At 48.9% G+C, this 15,937-nt stretch overlaps 1 pseudogene; it reads right to left on the bottom strand.

Annotated features, from left to right (window-relative positions):
* Nucleotides 1-304: 304 nt before the first annotated feature.
* LOC149329154 (uncharacterized) lies at nt 305-1,403 on the bottom strand (annotated as a pseudogene).
* Nucleotides 1,404-15,937: the final 14,534 nt, after the last annotated feature.

Raw genomic sequence — 15,937 nt, 5'->3', positions numbered from 1 at the left:
AAGCAAGCAAAAATATTTCAAGAGATCTCGTCAGGGCACATAACTTTTCGGTCACAATGTTTCCTTCATTATGTCTGTGTACACAAGTTCTAATAAACCTACAGCTCTTGATGAGATCTGAGTGCAAGAGACACATTAAAACAATTTTATTTCACAGTAAATCTGCTGAAAAGTTATGCGCAGAGGTCAGTTGATACAAACAATGATCAACTTAAAATTTCCTGAGGTGAAATTTCTTCCACAAACACCACTGGCCTTCGGGCATTTGCACAATGTCCTCCTCACTCCAACATGCAAGTACGGCTCACAAAATCAACTCCAGTGTCATCCGAAGCTCGTCTTGATGCACATAGCCGTCAGGTGCAAGGTAGAACAGATTAAACGACCCTTCAGTATGATAACAAGGCTCGTTCGATGATCCTGTGGGCCTTCGCATATATGTGCATAAAGGAGAGGGTTTAAATTCGAGCTGCCGTTTTGTCCGTTCCTTCGGGTGCACCACACTAAGCCTAAATCTGTGTTGGAATGGCCATTTAACTACGTCGTCCATGCTGCACTTGTGTAGCTGCAACCCCCAAAAAAGCCACAGAGCCTGGTCGTTTTTCTTGAACACAACCGCAGGAGACACGCGGTAGCCACACAGGTACACTTGGTTGGTGTCGTAAGCGGCGGATCCTAGCGCCACAGCTGTATTGTGGAGCAGTTAAATGTTTCTGATTAAAAAATTGCACTGTGATGCTCAGTTTTCAGTCTGACGAATGAGTCTGTTCAATAGGCCCAATGCCCTTCTGTTCGCATGTTTCGCTATCCTTAGCTTCATTGATGGCTGCAGCAAGCCGTGAATAGCAGTCGTGCCTCTGTGCCGTCGCTTTTTCAAATTCACCTTTTATTTCTTCTTCTAATGATCTTATTCTGCTTGAGAGAGTGTCGGCTACCTCACTTCTAGCGATCAAGGAACCTTCTATTTGCTCAGAAGCGGTTATTTGGAGAACGCTTCCGTTTAAAGTGCCGTGGCCTTCTCGGGCTCCCTGAGAGGGTTCCTGCTTTATAGCTTTACTGACAGCGTTTACATCTTGCGAGGTCTTGTTCAGTTGGTCGGCTCGTGCATTGCCATCGCTAAGCAACTGCTCCAGAAGTGCCCTCATTTCGGCTGTGTGCTGATCTAGGGCTCTTCTCAGAGCTGTCAAAAGTGATTCGTCATGTTGCCCAGTCTGCCCACCGTGTTCTGAAGGAGGACGAATTGTGTGACCTGAACAGCCAGATCTGAGGTGCTCGCACACCTTGCGGCAAAGAACAGACGCCGAACACTTTGGGCAGTGAACAGAGTGGTGTCCACAGTCGTGCTGGAAGTGTTGGGCGATGTCTGAAGCAGCCATTACAGCAGTGCAACCGTTCTCTTCATTCCAGCAGTGGACCTGCATTCAAAGCGGTAAATGTTAGTTATTGAAATTACTAAAAGTGCAAGCGAGAAGAATCATGAAACATCAAGATGGGACGGCCTTGTCAGCCCCGGTATATGACTTCGATTATTCAAATTAAAATATAAACAAAAACGTCTCCTCCACGCTTGTATACGGCAGGAGGAAGATGCCGAACTGAAAATGACTCAAGTTATATAAAAATGACTCAAGACAGGCGCAAAAAAATTAATAAAAGATGTGCTCACAATCAGAAGCTTGACTGGAAGAGAAGGAATCATAAGTGGAATTTTACCCCATTTCCTCTGCAACGCTCAAATTGATCGCCCCTAATTTTCATCCTAAAGAGTTACCGTAAGGGCACGACGCAGTACCATTAATCTCTTCAGCAGCCTGAGGCCCTCTTTCCAGATCACTCCAAAGATCTGAAAACTTCTTTATTGCATTATTTTGTCGTCTATGTCATCTTATTTTTTTTTTCAACACACAAGGCGTCCTTTCAGCCAAGTCGAACACACCTTCCTCACCGGTCCCAGTGGTTGAGGAGTAGCAGTTCGAGTCACAGACTCGCATCTCGATCATTTTTTTATTTTCAGCGCAATTGCTTTTCGTTCTTCCAGGCACTACGTAATGGTGGTGGGATTGCATCACCACACAGTACATCCATGAGGAAATGTTAGCAACGTAATCACTGTTTCACTGCGTCATTGTTGTCTGTGGTCTGAATTACCCGCATGAGGTTGTGCTTGCTTTTGACGTCAAGACCCTATCGACCAATCCCGATTTTCTCGACACGAAGTTGCCGATGGCCGGTTCTCCGCTGAATAGGGCCCTTAATGCTTTCAAGTTAAATTTGCCCTAAAAAGGCAGTTCTCAAGTGCGAACGCTTTAGAGACTGCATTTTTCAGGCTTGTGTTCAGGTTTTATGCTTTGCATTGGCAAGGAGTCCGATCGACGAGCCTTCAAATTTGGCATATTGAACAACCATGGAGCTACTGCTCTACTGAAAGTCGGGTTCAGCCGACTGAGTGCTAAATATTAGACAGCTTTAGCATGGCGTGTAGTGGGAGCCCGCACGCAGCCAATGCGCTTCCGCAAGTCGCTTTGACGGCGCCAGATGGTGCCAGGTACCAGGCAGCATTAAATTCCCTAAAGAAACTAAAGTAGCGAAGACACCCTCCCTCTTGTCTCTTCCTCTTCCGCGCGCCGGCCGAACGACTTTTGGTTTCTTTGTGATTTCATGTGACTGCGGTGGCGACCTCTAGCCCGCTCCGAAGGAACTAACGCCCCTTTTCAATTGGTTGCGCTGAATTCCCGTATTTGCCGAGTTATTCTCTATGTCTCCGCATTAACCGTGCGCTCCGCTGCATAAATACATCGGTGACTTATGAGAAACATTTGCATGCTTCACTGAATCGTCTAAAGGCAAAAATGAGCACGCATAGATGGATTGTTTTGGTAGAGCGGCACGCGCACCGCGTCCGGGTGCGCCGGGCTTTATGCGGCGTGCCAAGTTTGATATCGAGGGTGGGGCGTGCATTGAATGTGACCGTGAATCACGACGCCGTAGAAGGAATTTGCGATCTGTTTTGGTGAAGAGGAGCATGCAAACAGAACGACCGTCCCCGCCGGAACGCTGGACGTACTACAACGGATGCACAGGTTTGACGAGCCCCTCATTCCCCTTCCCTTGTTTGCTTAATTGCTTAGCGAGGGCCTCGGTTCTGGCAGCCTTGACGCCATAGGAAGCATAAGAGGGTTCTCACGCAGCTTCCACCCTCTTCGTTCTATGACGTTCTACGTCACACCTGCGGTAACTCAGGACGTTTCACGTCCGCCGCTTATGAACGTGGGTGGCGCTGATGAACACTCTCAAGGTTAGGTTACTTGTAAACATAAATACCCCCGAAAGCAGAAGATTTGACAGCCGTCGCCGTAGCTCAGAGGTAGAGCACCGGACGCGTAATTCGGAGGTAGTGGGTTCGGATCCCACCGGCGGCATGTGGTTGTTTTTTCTTCTCCTTTTCTAATCAATTTCAATAAGCGATAACATATTCAGTAATATTCTAAATTGATCAACACCACAAATTCAATAAATAAATTTAAAAAAAATATCCCCTGTGCCCCTTGGTTTCTGTGGCTGTTGGCTTCTGTCACCTGCAAGTAAATGCATTCTAAATGCCCGTAGTTCATCCGATCTTCTAGTGGCTTTTGGTTTTGGTCTGCTGCAGTGTATCGCGGACCAGGTAAGACGCTTGAGGGAGTGCTCGAAATACGGTATGAAGGCCACGCTACGTGTGCACCTATCTGTACCTACCCTGTTCTCCCGCGTGCATGAACTGTAACGATATAGACTCCCGCATCAAAATTTTCTTTGGAATAGTTACTTAGTAAGGAGAAAACCTACATCGCAAATATCCTTCGCCTGCCAGCAATGGGACAATAAAGTATACGTAAATGTTTCATCGGCATCAGTCATTTATTGAGAAGCAAAACCTACCTGGCTTTTAACACATCTGTCCGATAATCTTCCACATTCGTATAGTCGCTATTAGAGCACTGCACGGGCCTTAATTATTCAGGCGTCCCGAGCCCGTGAACCGTTTTCGTTACCCGCCCCAGCCCGTGAACCTTTTTCGTTACCCGCCCCATCCCGGCCCGATTTTTTCGATATAGGCCCAAACCCGGCCCGGCCCGCGAGGTAGACTTGCCCGGCTCAGGCTCGGAAACAGCCCGAGTACTAAATGCACATCGGCAAAGCCAAAGCCCTTTGTTATACTGATCTCATTTAAAAAAAAGAAGCGGCTACAAAGCTTTTAAAGATGGAGATAATGGAGGCGTCACTGTGGGCAACGTTAACAAAAAAAAACAAATGTTTTAGCATTAATAAAAGAGGTTATCACAGATTTGCTCGCATTCGTAGCCTCCTCCGAATTAGTTCGGCGTCAAGGGGAAGCGAGAACGCGGAAGTGCTGTTACAAAGTATGAGACAGGAAACGCGCTACCCACTTACGATGGGCACTATCACGCATACCCACAGCTACTGGTCATATTTTGAGAGTAAACGCAAGCCAGCGCGCGCTAGCTGGTGTTTCCACCAACGGTGCTACGGTGCCTTGACGATGCATATCGGCGCGATAATTCCTTGTCTTTTTCTGTAATATAAATATATCTATATATATAATATACACGCACGCACGTGTGCACGCGCGCGACTGCAGAATGTAACGCGTGCGCTTTACGATTTCAGAGCGCAGTTTGATCTGCGCTTATAGTACTCATGTATGTCTATCTGCGGCATGCGCTCAAGTTTAAAGGGGCCCAGCAACGCTTTTTTCACATGCTTTAGATGATTTCTTCATGACACGCAGATACCGAATCAAAAAGAATTACTGGAATCGGTGCACTATAACGGGAGTTATTAAGGAATTAATTTTCAAAATACAAGCAAAAAAAATTGCCCTCGACTCAAATTTACCCGGTCTTCTCTTTGCCGTTTCACTCACCCAATGACGACACGCGGCGAGACCAATCAAAACAGCGTGCACGAGCACGTCACCACAACGTCCCGGAAGATAGCTTCTCAAGTTTCCTGGTCGCTGTAACACGTTTCCGCTGACGCTGACGGCGTCGTTTCCATGGTTACAAGCACGTGGGCGCTAGACTGAGACGGAGCGAAGGAGCCGAAAGCTCCACCCTAGTACAGGCATGCTGTCGTTGCTCGAATCTAGACAGCATCCTTTCAGGTAGCATGGCTGTTTTAGTATTTTCTTGTGCGAACGTGAAGTAAGCCGAGCCTGCCGGCCGGCCAGCCTGGACGCCGGCAGACGGTATCCCGTCTGCCGGCGTCATAAAAACGAGCTAAAGAGTGTTCTTGTAGTAAGTAATATAGCCTCGGATAGGAAAATGAGAAATATATCATTTTTCTGGGTCACTGGCCAATACAGAGTTGCTGGTAAAAGGGACAACTGTGGCACGAGCGAATTTGTTGCGAGAACCGCCTCGCAGCTGCTTCTGACCCGACGGGGTCCGGCTCGACTGGCGCCCGCTAGCTCCGCTGCTGAGGGCGTAGCGCAAATTGACCACGCTATTATTTTATTGCGAGATAATGCTGTTGACAGAGTAGGCCTTTTATTATAGCGCAGGCGCCTTCCGAAGCGCCGGCCGCAGCGGCTTCGACGCAAGCTATAGGCCTAGCGACGACCACGGCAGCCAGGCAGCAGCAGAGCTCGTCGCCCGGAGCGCCCGCCAGCGGTGCCGTTGCTGTAAGCTCGCAACATAAGCAGGCATGCTTTGTCGCTTCTCGAGTATAGCTGGCAGTCTTTCTGATAACAAGGCCATCTTGTCTTTCCTTGCGATATTTTTATACCAAGCCAAGCAGCGCTCAGGCACTGCTGCACGGCGGCGAAGTGCGGTTGTGGGCGGAGCTTGGGCAGAGCAGCGCAGCAGGAGGCCACGAAGTTCTTTGATGCAAAGTGATAGCCAGCGCCTCTGGTGGGGCTTTTTTTTCTAACAAGCTTTGAAATGCTAGATTTTTCAATTTAATATAAAAGGACACAACAAAACATAACATATTTTTGCTCACGAACACAATTAGCTTGTTATTAGTTGTTCATCCAATCATAATCGCACGCCAGCTGAAGTCATATCCGCTGCAAAAATGCAAAAGACCACCGCTGTGTGCCGACGCCGTCAGTGCCATGATTTTGATTTTCGAGCAACTTAAAATATTAAATACAGAAATATGCGTGTTATAACCGGTGGTAATAGCGTCGCCATAACTCAACAATTACAACAAGGAAGCAAAACAATGCACTCAGATTATGGTGCAGGGCCCCTTTAAGGAACTTCACTCTACAGTTAGACGTGTGCCTCGCGTCACTTACACGCTTGCGTGCGTGCAATCACGATGCGCTCAACGCAAGCGCCCTTATGTCGAGCTTACTGCGGCCATACGCTCGATCGCGAACAAACCACTGCACAGCGTAGCTTGAAAAAAGTAAAACTCAGCAGCTATTGAAAGCACGTCCCTTACTTCGCAAAGTCTGGTCGATGGCGTTGCGTTAAAATTCGCCCGGCCAATTCTGTGTAGCCAAACCTTCCTCCGGCCCGCGTCGGTTTTCGATGATGGGATCGCGAAGAACCGCTTTTCACCGTCGTGACGGTTCCTGCACCCGAAGGCGCAGCAGCCCGTCACGCCGCACAGGTAGACGGCTTGAAGTTAGGTGACTGACACACGTTCCGAGCAAAACAAAAGCCGATGTTCTTCACAGCAAGCAATAGCGCAGTGTCCGCAACGACGCCTGCCGAACCTACGGTGCGCGGTTGGAGCGGACGATATGGCGTCTGCGGCCGCGAAAAGCGCGGGTTGAAACGACTTTTGCGCGCGAAACCCTCGACCAATCGGAAGAGGCGACGGGCGCAGGAGAGGGAGAGGCGGCGCTCTGCAAAGGTTGTCATTACTTTAAAAATTTCCAGGGGCTTTAAAACTATCAACGCAACGGTGCCGTCTACATAGCTTGCACCGTCATCACATCCGGTGGACGTCGGTTTCTAGTCGGCCATGCTGCCGAACCACCGTCAGCCCGCCTCTAGCTTACCGCTGCCTATGGTAGCTCGCATCGTGTTGGTTCTCGTCCATCTGTAGATTCAGTATGGTTTTTTGCGCCACCCTTTGCTGCTCTAACCGTAACGACATCTCCAGGTGAAACAAGAGGCCGATTAACACGAACTTCGTCTGCATTCATCAGATAATCGTAGGCATGCAAGTGCGAGCTCTCCATCTTCGACTCAGTACGAATCTGCGCGAGCTGTGGCTGGCTCGCATTAAGCGCGATAATTTGGACCTCGATAACTGTAATCTCCTTGTCTGCGGAGCACACTTTGTGCAGGTAAGAGGCTTGTGTCGTCAACTAAATGTCAGCGAAACCATGGGAAGCAACGGTTGCACCCTGAAGTGAACGTTGCTGTTTTCATTGACCCCATCCGATTTGTCTGGCAACACAAACCTAGACTGAGACCCGCGTCGCTGCATCCTAACTACAGCTCAAGGCAAGCCGGTTCGGATCGCCACGACCGCAGCGAGCAATGGCGGCAGAGAAAGCGGCGTGCCGAGGCCGAGCTTTTCGTCTCGTAGGCGCATCGCAGACAGGCTTCTGTAGAACTGGTTGAGTGCCTCCATTGATTAGAAGGCTTTCGTCCCTTCCAATTTCACAAAGCTGCAAAGAGTACATAATATCCCCCTGGGTCACTTCCGGGAACACACCAACGCCCATCGTCGCGTCGACTCCCGGTCGCGGCGGGTACGGCCCTATATCGTCGCTAATTTTCACTTTGTGTACGTAGCGCACGCGTGCCGATGGAAGAAATACAGAGAAGTAGCCTGCGCTGAATGGTTCTTTCCTCTGTGGGGCAGGCATCGCGCCCGAAAGATAAGAAAGTAATCCAAAGCGTCCGAGGAGTGGTCGGGCACCGCAGGGCGGAGAAAGCCGAATGGTCCCGCAGCATGGCCGCAAGCGCTTGATGGGGGCGGAAGTGACGACACGTGCAAGCTATGTCTACACAGCGAAAACTCGTCTCCTCATGCGGTGGGCACTCGTCCGACGATAACAGGAGCTCGCATATCCTTTTCGGAATGAGTGATTGGATTGGATTGGATTTATGGAGTTTAACGTCCCAAAGCAACTAAGGCTATGAGAGACGCCGTAGTGGAGGGCTCCGGAAATTTCGACCACCTGGGGTTCTTTTACGTGCACTGACATCGCACAGCACACGGGCCTCTAGAATTTCTCCTCCAAAGAAATTCAGCCGCCGCGGCCGGGATCGAACCCGCGTCTTTTGGGTCAGCAGCCGAGTGATTGTATACGCACGACGTCGTGTTCGACGACCGGAAGTTCGTACACGCACGACGTGATACGCTTGCGCCATCTGACGAGAAAAACCAATATCAACTTTGTTTTTCCCACGGCCGGTCTCGAGGGGGGCGCGCGCCCCCCTCGAGTCCGGCCGTGGATTCTCCGTGATCGGCTCCGGCGGCGCGCCGCTGCTCTTTGCTCTATCGCGGGGGCCACGGTCCCACCGCTCCGTGCCAGCCTGTAAATGACACTCCACACACTGCAATTACGTAAAGTCCTTTAGCTCGCATTTGTGTTTTTTTTTTTACTTTTCTTTTTCCTAACTGCGGCCCCGAGAGGAAAGGCGGAGGGAGTGGCGAAAACTCGTCCGCTTCTACACAGCTCGTTTGAACTTGTTTGTTTACGTCAGTCTCTTTTACAAAATTGTCAGTCCAATGTTTCCAATGCTGCTACAGCCTTGCTGCTTCCGGAGCAAAATGTGTCTGTGTGCGTGCGTGCGCGCGCGCCTGTACACACGCGCGTTCCAGAATAACAAAGCCGCTAATAATCGTTCTTGGCCGCCTAGACGCAGGCGCCTCGGGCGCGACCGCGAGCGCCCGCACCCCGCGCGCGAGCGCTGCTTCGTTTTAGAAGTTTCAATGATGGGCGAAATACGAAACAGAAAGAAAGCAAGCGCGCACTTATGCTGCCGCTACAGACGTGTAGCGGCAGCTCCCAAAGGCGATGCGCGTCGATGGCAGGCTGGACTACGGAAAGGGACGCCGAGGGCGGCTGCAGCCGTTGGCAAGGGGTTCGAAGCTCCGCTGCGGGACAGGCGCACTATAACGAAGGTGGCGAGGGGGAAAACCACTTGCTTAGAAAAGCAGAAGGTGCACGAAGGTCTGCAGCACGGGGGCCGGCCAACCGGCACATATAGCTAGGTCGCTTGCCAAAAAGCGCTGCCGAATGCCGCGCGGTATCTAGCGGTGTACGACGGCTAAGGCGCTCCTCGAAGGAACCTAAAGACGGGAGGTGGCGGTGAGGGAAGGGGAATGGCTCAAACAACGTTATAACTTTAACTCTGACGTCTTGCACTCGTGAAAACCACTCAAGTTAGAAATTTCCGGACTTAAAAAAGTGCTCGTTCTCAACGCTGTATTTAGTCGCGAACAGTGTATTCGTTCTGACTCGGAAAATCCTGAACGCTTGTTTCGCGAAGTTCGCAAAGCTGTCATACTTCTCCCCTAAGCAGATCTCCATCACGGCAACGACGAAATGCCTATCATCCAGGCTAAGCCATGGGCGAACTGGTCGAGGCCGTCGAGCATGGATGGGGGAGAGAAAAAATTACCGACGATTACGTTACTTCCTAATGCGAAATTTGAGCGCAGCAAATAAGCTGTTTCACCTTTTCGATAGATTGAGGCAAAGAAATCGAGCAACACATGTATGCGCTATCACAGATTTTTTTTTTATTCTTCACACGTATTCCTTTAACAAAGACTCCACTAACAGTTCTTGACAGTCATGAAGGAAGCTTTGTGGTCGGAGAAATAGACTGATATATGTTCGACTTGGTACACCAATGCTTGATTCTGAATGACGAGATCTATACAAGTGCCTCGCGAGGTTGTCACAGCCGTGGGACGCGTTACGAGCGAGAGGAACGGGATGTTCTCCCGCATAAGTGTTAGGAAATTGCTGTTTGTCTTTATGTCAACATTAAAGTCCCCCACTACTAACATCGGTGTGGATCGATGGACGGTTAATGCGAGTTGCAGGAAGTGCACGACGTCTTTCGTGAGTGCGGTAGGGGCGAAGTAGGCAGCTACTACCAGCAAGCCGTTGGGCAACTTTGCGGCGCACAGTTCGCCAACTTCATGTGACGTGCCAAACATTTCGACTGGTATTGCAGAGAGACCTGTGCGCAAGTAGATAGCGACTCCCGCCGCTCTGTTGTGGTCTCTGCGAGCACCACAGCAGTATAGGAAATCTATGATTTCGAGAGGCTCTTTGGGATCCATCCAGGTTTCAGCAAAGCAAAGTACAGAGGAATGGCGCAGAATGTGATCGTGGTGTACGTCCTTGGTATGTGCGGCAAGGGAGCGTACGTTAAGAATGTGGTTGTTAATGATGAATCAAGTGCTGCCAGCGAATGACGCGTCCATTGGCTGTCTGCGTGTGTTACTGATGTGTGGTTAACATGTTAAGCTTCGCCTGTAAGAGTGGAACGCGACAGCGTCTTGCAACGCTGCCAGGGAGTCCACAGAACGCCATCGCCAATTCGGTTGTACGCCTTGCTGGACGGTAAATTTATTTTTTGAGGAAAGGAAATGTATCTCTCTCTCGCATATCTGGGTGGACACCTGCACCTCGCCGTAAGGGAAAGGGGGAAGATGGGAGTGAACGAAGACGCCGTATTAGCTAGACGCGCCTTTGTTCATTCCGAACCATTCAGCTGGCATTACGGAGTGGCTAGCGTGCTCGTATCGCACTCCGGAGACCCTGGTTCGATTCCCCAACTCGACCAATTTCGTTCTCGGTTTTATTGATTTATGCGGTCTAACTAGAAAGGTTAATTAGGCTATTTCATATTTATATTCTTGTATTTCTATCCATCGTGTTCTGTCATTAACCTGTCAATTGTTGGAACTGTCTAGGATGTTCGACACAACGTATATGAAACGAGCAACGTCTTACTGAGTGGGGAAGTGCGTGGTGGTGGAGGGAGCGCGGCTTCGTACTTATCTGTTTTTTTTTCAGCAGCGTCTCCTTCCGCGGACGCTGTTGTCGCTGCGGCGCGCGTCTTTCTTTTCTTTTCTTCTGACCTCTTCATTCTCCTCTATATTAATTAGGCTAATTGATTAATTAAGAAATTAACTAAACTCAGTCCAACTTAGTTGCAGCATCACTATACGATCCCTTTGATTGGTTGCATGGTTACTAGCCAAAGTACAATTGGCCCCATTTGAAATTCGCGCACTGTGACGTCACGAGCATTTCGACCAATTGAAAAGCGTTACATTGGGGGCGGAGCTGGTTACGAGGCCGACGCCGACGCCGACGCGAAACCCAGGAACGGACGCCAAAGAGCTGCGCTCTAAAAAAAAAAACGCAGCACGCTACTACGTGCGGCGAGAGCGAACGCCAATTTTCGTCGCTAGACGGCGCAAGCGACCCACGACGTGCGTGTACAAACCTCCGGTCGGCGAACACGACGTCGTGCGTATACAATCACTCTTTCTCGGAATACACCGTTTTGAAGCGAAAAGCTTCACTAGGCCAGTCAACACCGAGGCGAGCATGGGCCCCGTCGTGAGAAAAAGCCACAGGTGCGCTTGCGCGAACTGCGTGACGTCACAGGAGAGGCGCAGGTGGTCGGAGCCGCCGCTGCCGTGACTCTGCAACAACCGCGTGACGTCACAGGAGAGGCGCATGCCGCCGCGGTTCTGCCGGTTTAGCCATGCCATCGCCGAGGCTTTTCGCTTCTGATATCCGGGCTTAACCGAGCTAAGCCCCAGCCAATTTTTTTGCCTCCTTTATTTTTTTAATTTTCCCAGGCTCGGGCGCAGTCCTGCACCCACCCCATACAAAGAGAAAAGCCACACACACATTATCATCATCATCAGTAGACCAAGGAGGTTTCATCCTTACAGAACACTGACCGAGTGGTCGGCTCGGTTCGTGTGTGTGCGTGCGTTTATGTGCGTGCGTACACGGATGGGCCACTTTCTCAATTGCTTTTATTTCTGTGCGTCTTCTTTTCTCCCTTTTCACTTTTCCTTCTCTTACCACTTCGGGACGCCAAAACGTTGCCTGCCCACTACAAGGCGACTATAATAGAATCATCGTTATTATCATCATCATACTCGCAGCCTTTTCCTGTTTTCCTGGATGACTTATTGGGGCCCCCAGCATTGCTCTTTACCTGGCGGTAAATTGTATTAATCGTCGAATGAAAAACTCTCACAAGAAAATTGCCGTCGATTACGTTACTTCCTTATGCGAAATTTGAGCGCAGCTCATCAGCTATTTCAGCTTTTCGATAGAATGAGGCCAAGAATTCGAGCAAGACATGTATATAAAATAAAAACGTTATTTCTCACACATAATCTTTCTTCAAGAAAAACTCTACTAACGATTCCTTTATATCACTACCGCCACCTAGCTTAAAGCACGATTGAGGTGTCCGTTGTTCCAAGAGGGCACTTATGCGCCGTCCTTTCTTCTTTCACTCCCACCTTCCTCCCTTCCCCTACGGCGTTGTTCAGGTGTCCACCGAGATATGCGAGACAGATACTGCGCCGTTTGCTTTGTTCAAAAACCAATTTACCAATTATTATCCCTCTGCTTTCTAAGCTCCCGCTCCATTGGTTTCGCAGCTTAAAGTGCGCCTAAGGTGGCCACTGTTGATCACAGCGGACAACGGTGACGGCGACGCCGCGACACGCAGAAACGGGCGGCGAAAAGCTGCGCTCTAAAATCTAGTTCACTACACTAAAACCAAGGGTCGGTGCCATCTTCGCTTACCTCTCTTTCGGCGATATCATCGAAGGAGGATTCCTCCCAGTCGACGTCGATTTCCAGGATCCAGCGTCCGTCCAGAGGGCACATGATACTACGGGCAACGTCTGCGCACTGGTCGTAGCACGACCCGCACAACACGTGCATGCAGGGCAGCATTGACAGCGTCTTGGGAATCAGCCCACAGGCACTGCATACTTGATCTAAGGGTATCGGGGCGACGAACTTCAAGGGTTTCCGATCTAGTCGGCCGCAGAATCCGACCAGCGTGTGGACGTAACTTTTCATAGCGATGCTTTCTGCGTCCGCTCAGTGCCGAGCGCTCAACGAGTCTGCCGTACCCGAGGCGGGCAGGACATGCCTTCTTAAGTGTTCCCTCTTCCTCCCTTCACTCTCGCTCTCCTTCACCCTCTACGTCACCTTTTTTTATGGTGACAGCAGTATTCAGGAAGAAAAGGAGGAAGGAAGGAGGGAAAGAGTGAATATGCTGAAAAGGAGAAAGAGCTGGGCGCAAGGCATGAACACAAAAAACACCCTCTCAAGCAGAAGAACAGCAAAGGGATGGGGTAGAGGTAGCAAAAGAGGGCAAAAAAAAAGGTGCCTGAGGAGCAGGAGCCCGAGCGGGGCTTGAGCAGGGGTGGCATAGAAACAGGGACATATGCTGGGCGGGTACGGGGCGCGTGGATGTCAAAGAAAGTCTCCAAGCACGGCCTCGTCAAGAGTGAGGGGAACGAAGAGATTAGTTACGGTGCGTCCTTGGTCAGTTTGGCGCTCGCAGGGATTTGAGGGAAGTGGGGTTGTTCGCAGCAGTTTCTGGAGGGCACCACCTTCGCCTATGCTCCTCTGTTGAAGGCCAACCGAGGCTTGCAAGGAAGACAGCTGGACCCTCTCCCCCCTCTTTCCCCTGTCCCTTCTACTATCCCCTCACATCTTTCCTTTTACTTCTACACACTGCCTGGTATCCTTTATCTCGGCGGCCCCAGCTCAGGTGCTTCCAGCCCCGATAGCAGATGCGGGGGCAGCAAACATTCTTTTATCTTGCATATGCTCGCGAGCGCACAAAAGTATTGTTGCCGCTCGCTGTGAGTCATGGCTGGAATTCCGCGACGTTCAAAGAGTGGAGAAACTTGTCTCAGGGGCTGTCACAATAGTTCTCTGAACATCAACGGCCAAGGAATGCCCATGGAATTCTACAGATTTCCTGGACATGTCCTGCATTCTTGGGGACAAAAAAATTAATATTTTAAAATTGTAAGGTACAGTAATGGAAATATTGAAGGTAATGGTCCACCCTTTCTATATGTAGCTAAATCTTAAAAATTTGTCATCGCTCGTATCGAGCAGTTGACGATAGGAAAAACGTTAATACGGGGAAAAAAAATGCAAGCCTATCGATGGGAGATTGCTACAATGAAATCTTCCGGTATAGGAAAAAAAAATGCGGTCATATTGTTTTCTATCCAAAAATGTTTTTGACCGGAATTGTAGGGTATGAAATGGATGAGAACGAGAAACGGCAGGCCTGGATAACTGCTGTGGGCAGGGTGCAGTAAGCTTTTTCTGTTGCTAAAGATGTTTTGTATGTTGCACGCGTAATATTATTTCTGCGCAGTTTTTGCTGTAATTCACTAAGTATGCAGTGTTTAGTAAAGCTCGCTCTAAGGAAACTAATTTTTTTTTGCCATTTCTTATTTTGGAGGCTGACAACAACAGCTAGCGGCGTTATGCAGACGCGTGTGAGGCAAGGTCAGTGATCGCCTCAATGTTTCGACTTGTAACGCCTGGCTCAATTTTCGAAGTTGCTTTTCATGTAAAAAATTTCTAAAAATAAAAATAATCAAAATGTTTGCTTGCATATGAATGAGCGTTTGCATATGAGCAATGGGTATGCAAATTAATTGTTTTGGGGATGAGCGTGCACTGTAATCGGCATTAAAATAAATATGCCAACTGCTTATCTCCGTTGCAGCGATTGACCAAACTAGAGCATTTTTTTTTCTCTTAGACGTATATAGCAAGCAGCTGGTAGGCGCATTTCGTGCGTGTTTTCGTTTTTCTCTTCAGCCTCGCGTGTCGCCTTAAGGCCACTTTATATTAAGTTAAAATAAAAATTATTTCCATTATTATTCAGCGATACACGTAACAAAATCCTTATTATTTGGCCAACAAACCTGCATGCAACGAGCTGCTCAGCCACTCAACGAAATTAGGTATTTATTTATTTATTTATTAGTACCTCACAGGCCCCGAAGAGCATTGGGTGAGGGGGGCAAATCGAAAAAAAGGTATATACAGATGGAAAAAACCGTAATATCGGTACAAGAACGCGGTACAAGTCAAATACAAGACAGGAACACGAAATTTATACAAAACGGAGAAAATAACATCAGACACGAAAATAGAGGGGGGGGGGAAAAAGCGAAACACGAACATGAGAAAAAAAAAGCAACCAGGGGTAACAGAAGTGGTAAATGGGAAAACAACGTTAAGAACAAATGAAACTGTTGTACATTTCGAACATCACTATGGCAATAAATGTATACATAGATGTTTTTTAAACTCACCAGGATCAATGAAAGAGATTATGTTGTCAGGAAGATCATTCCAGAGTTTTATTGCTCTAGGTAATGCAGAGGAATTAAACGACAGGGTCTTCCCATATAGCCGGTTGAAGCTGAGTTGATTGTGTAAGCGTTGTGAAGAGCGGAAAGGTGATGCCAGAGGTAACAACGAAGGACGGGTGTGAACATATTTATGGAACAAACACAGAAGTGAAAGTATCTTACGAAGAAGGCTGCGCCAAAAAAAAAAAAGGTATTTACCTCGAATTGCATGTCTTAAATGATCTCGTCATTTACTTGCGATACACATTTCGGCGTTACGGTACCGGCTTTTTCTTCAACAATCTGCTTCACGGAGTGGGCCTGATCCACTAGCAGTTCTTTTTTTCAAGTTTGCGCAGCGAAAAAAATAATTAACTGTCCACTATTTCTTTTAACCTACATCTCAGAGCGTACTGCTGCGACAGAAAGAAATGCGAATAGCGCGGTGCCTAGGCGCTCCGCTGTTGGAGTTTATTTTCGTCACGCTTATACTTGGCTCGCAACACAAATACGCCAGAGACATCCGTGATACAATAATGTACCACTATAGCGTCTTTTT

This window comes from Amblyomma mixtum, chromosome 9, assembly GCF_055824585.1.
Source record: "Amblyomma mixtum isolate Tamu chromosome 9, ASM5582458v1, whole genome shotgun sequence".
Classification (NCBI taxonomy): Eukaryota; Metazoa; Arthropoda; class Arachnida; order Ixodida; family Ixodidae; genus Amblyomma; species Amblyomma mixtum.
This window is presented reverse-complemented; position numbering and strand designations above follow the sequence as displayed.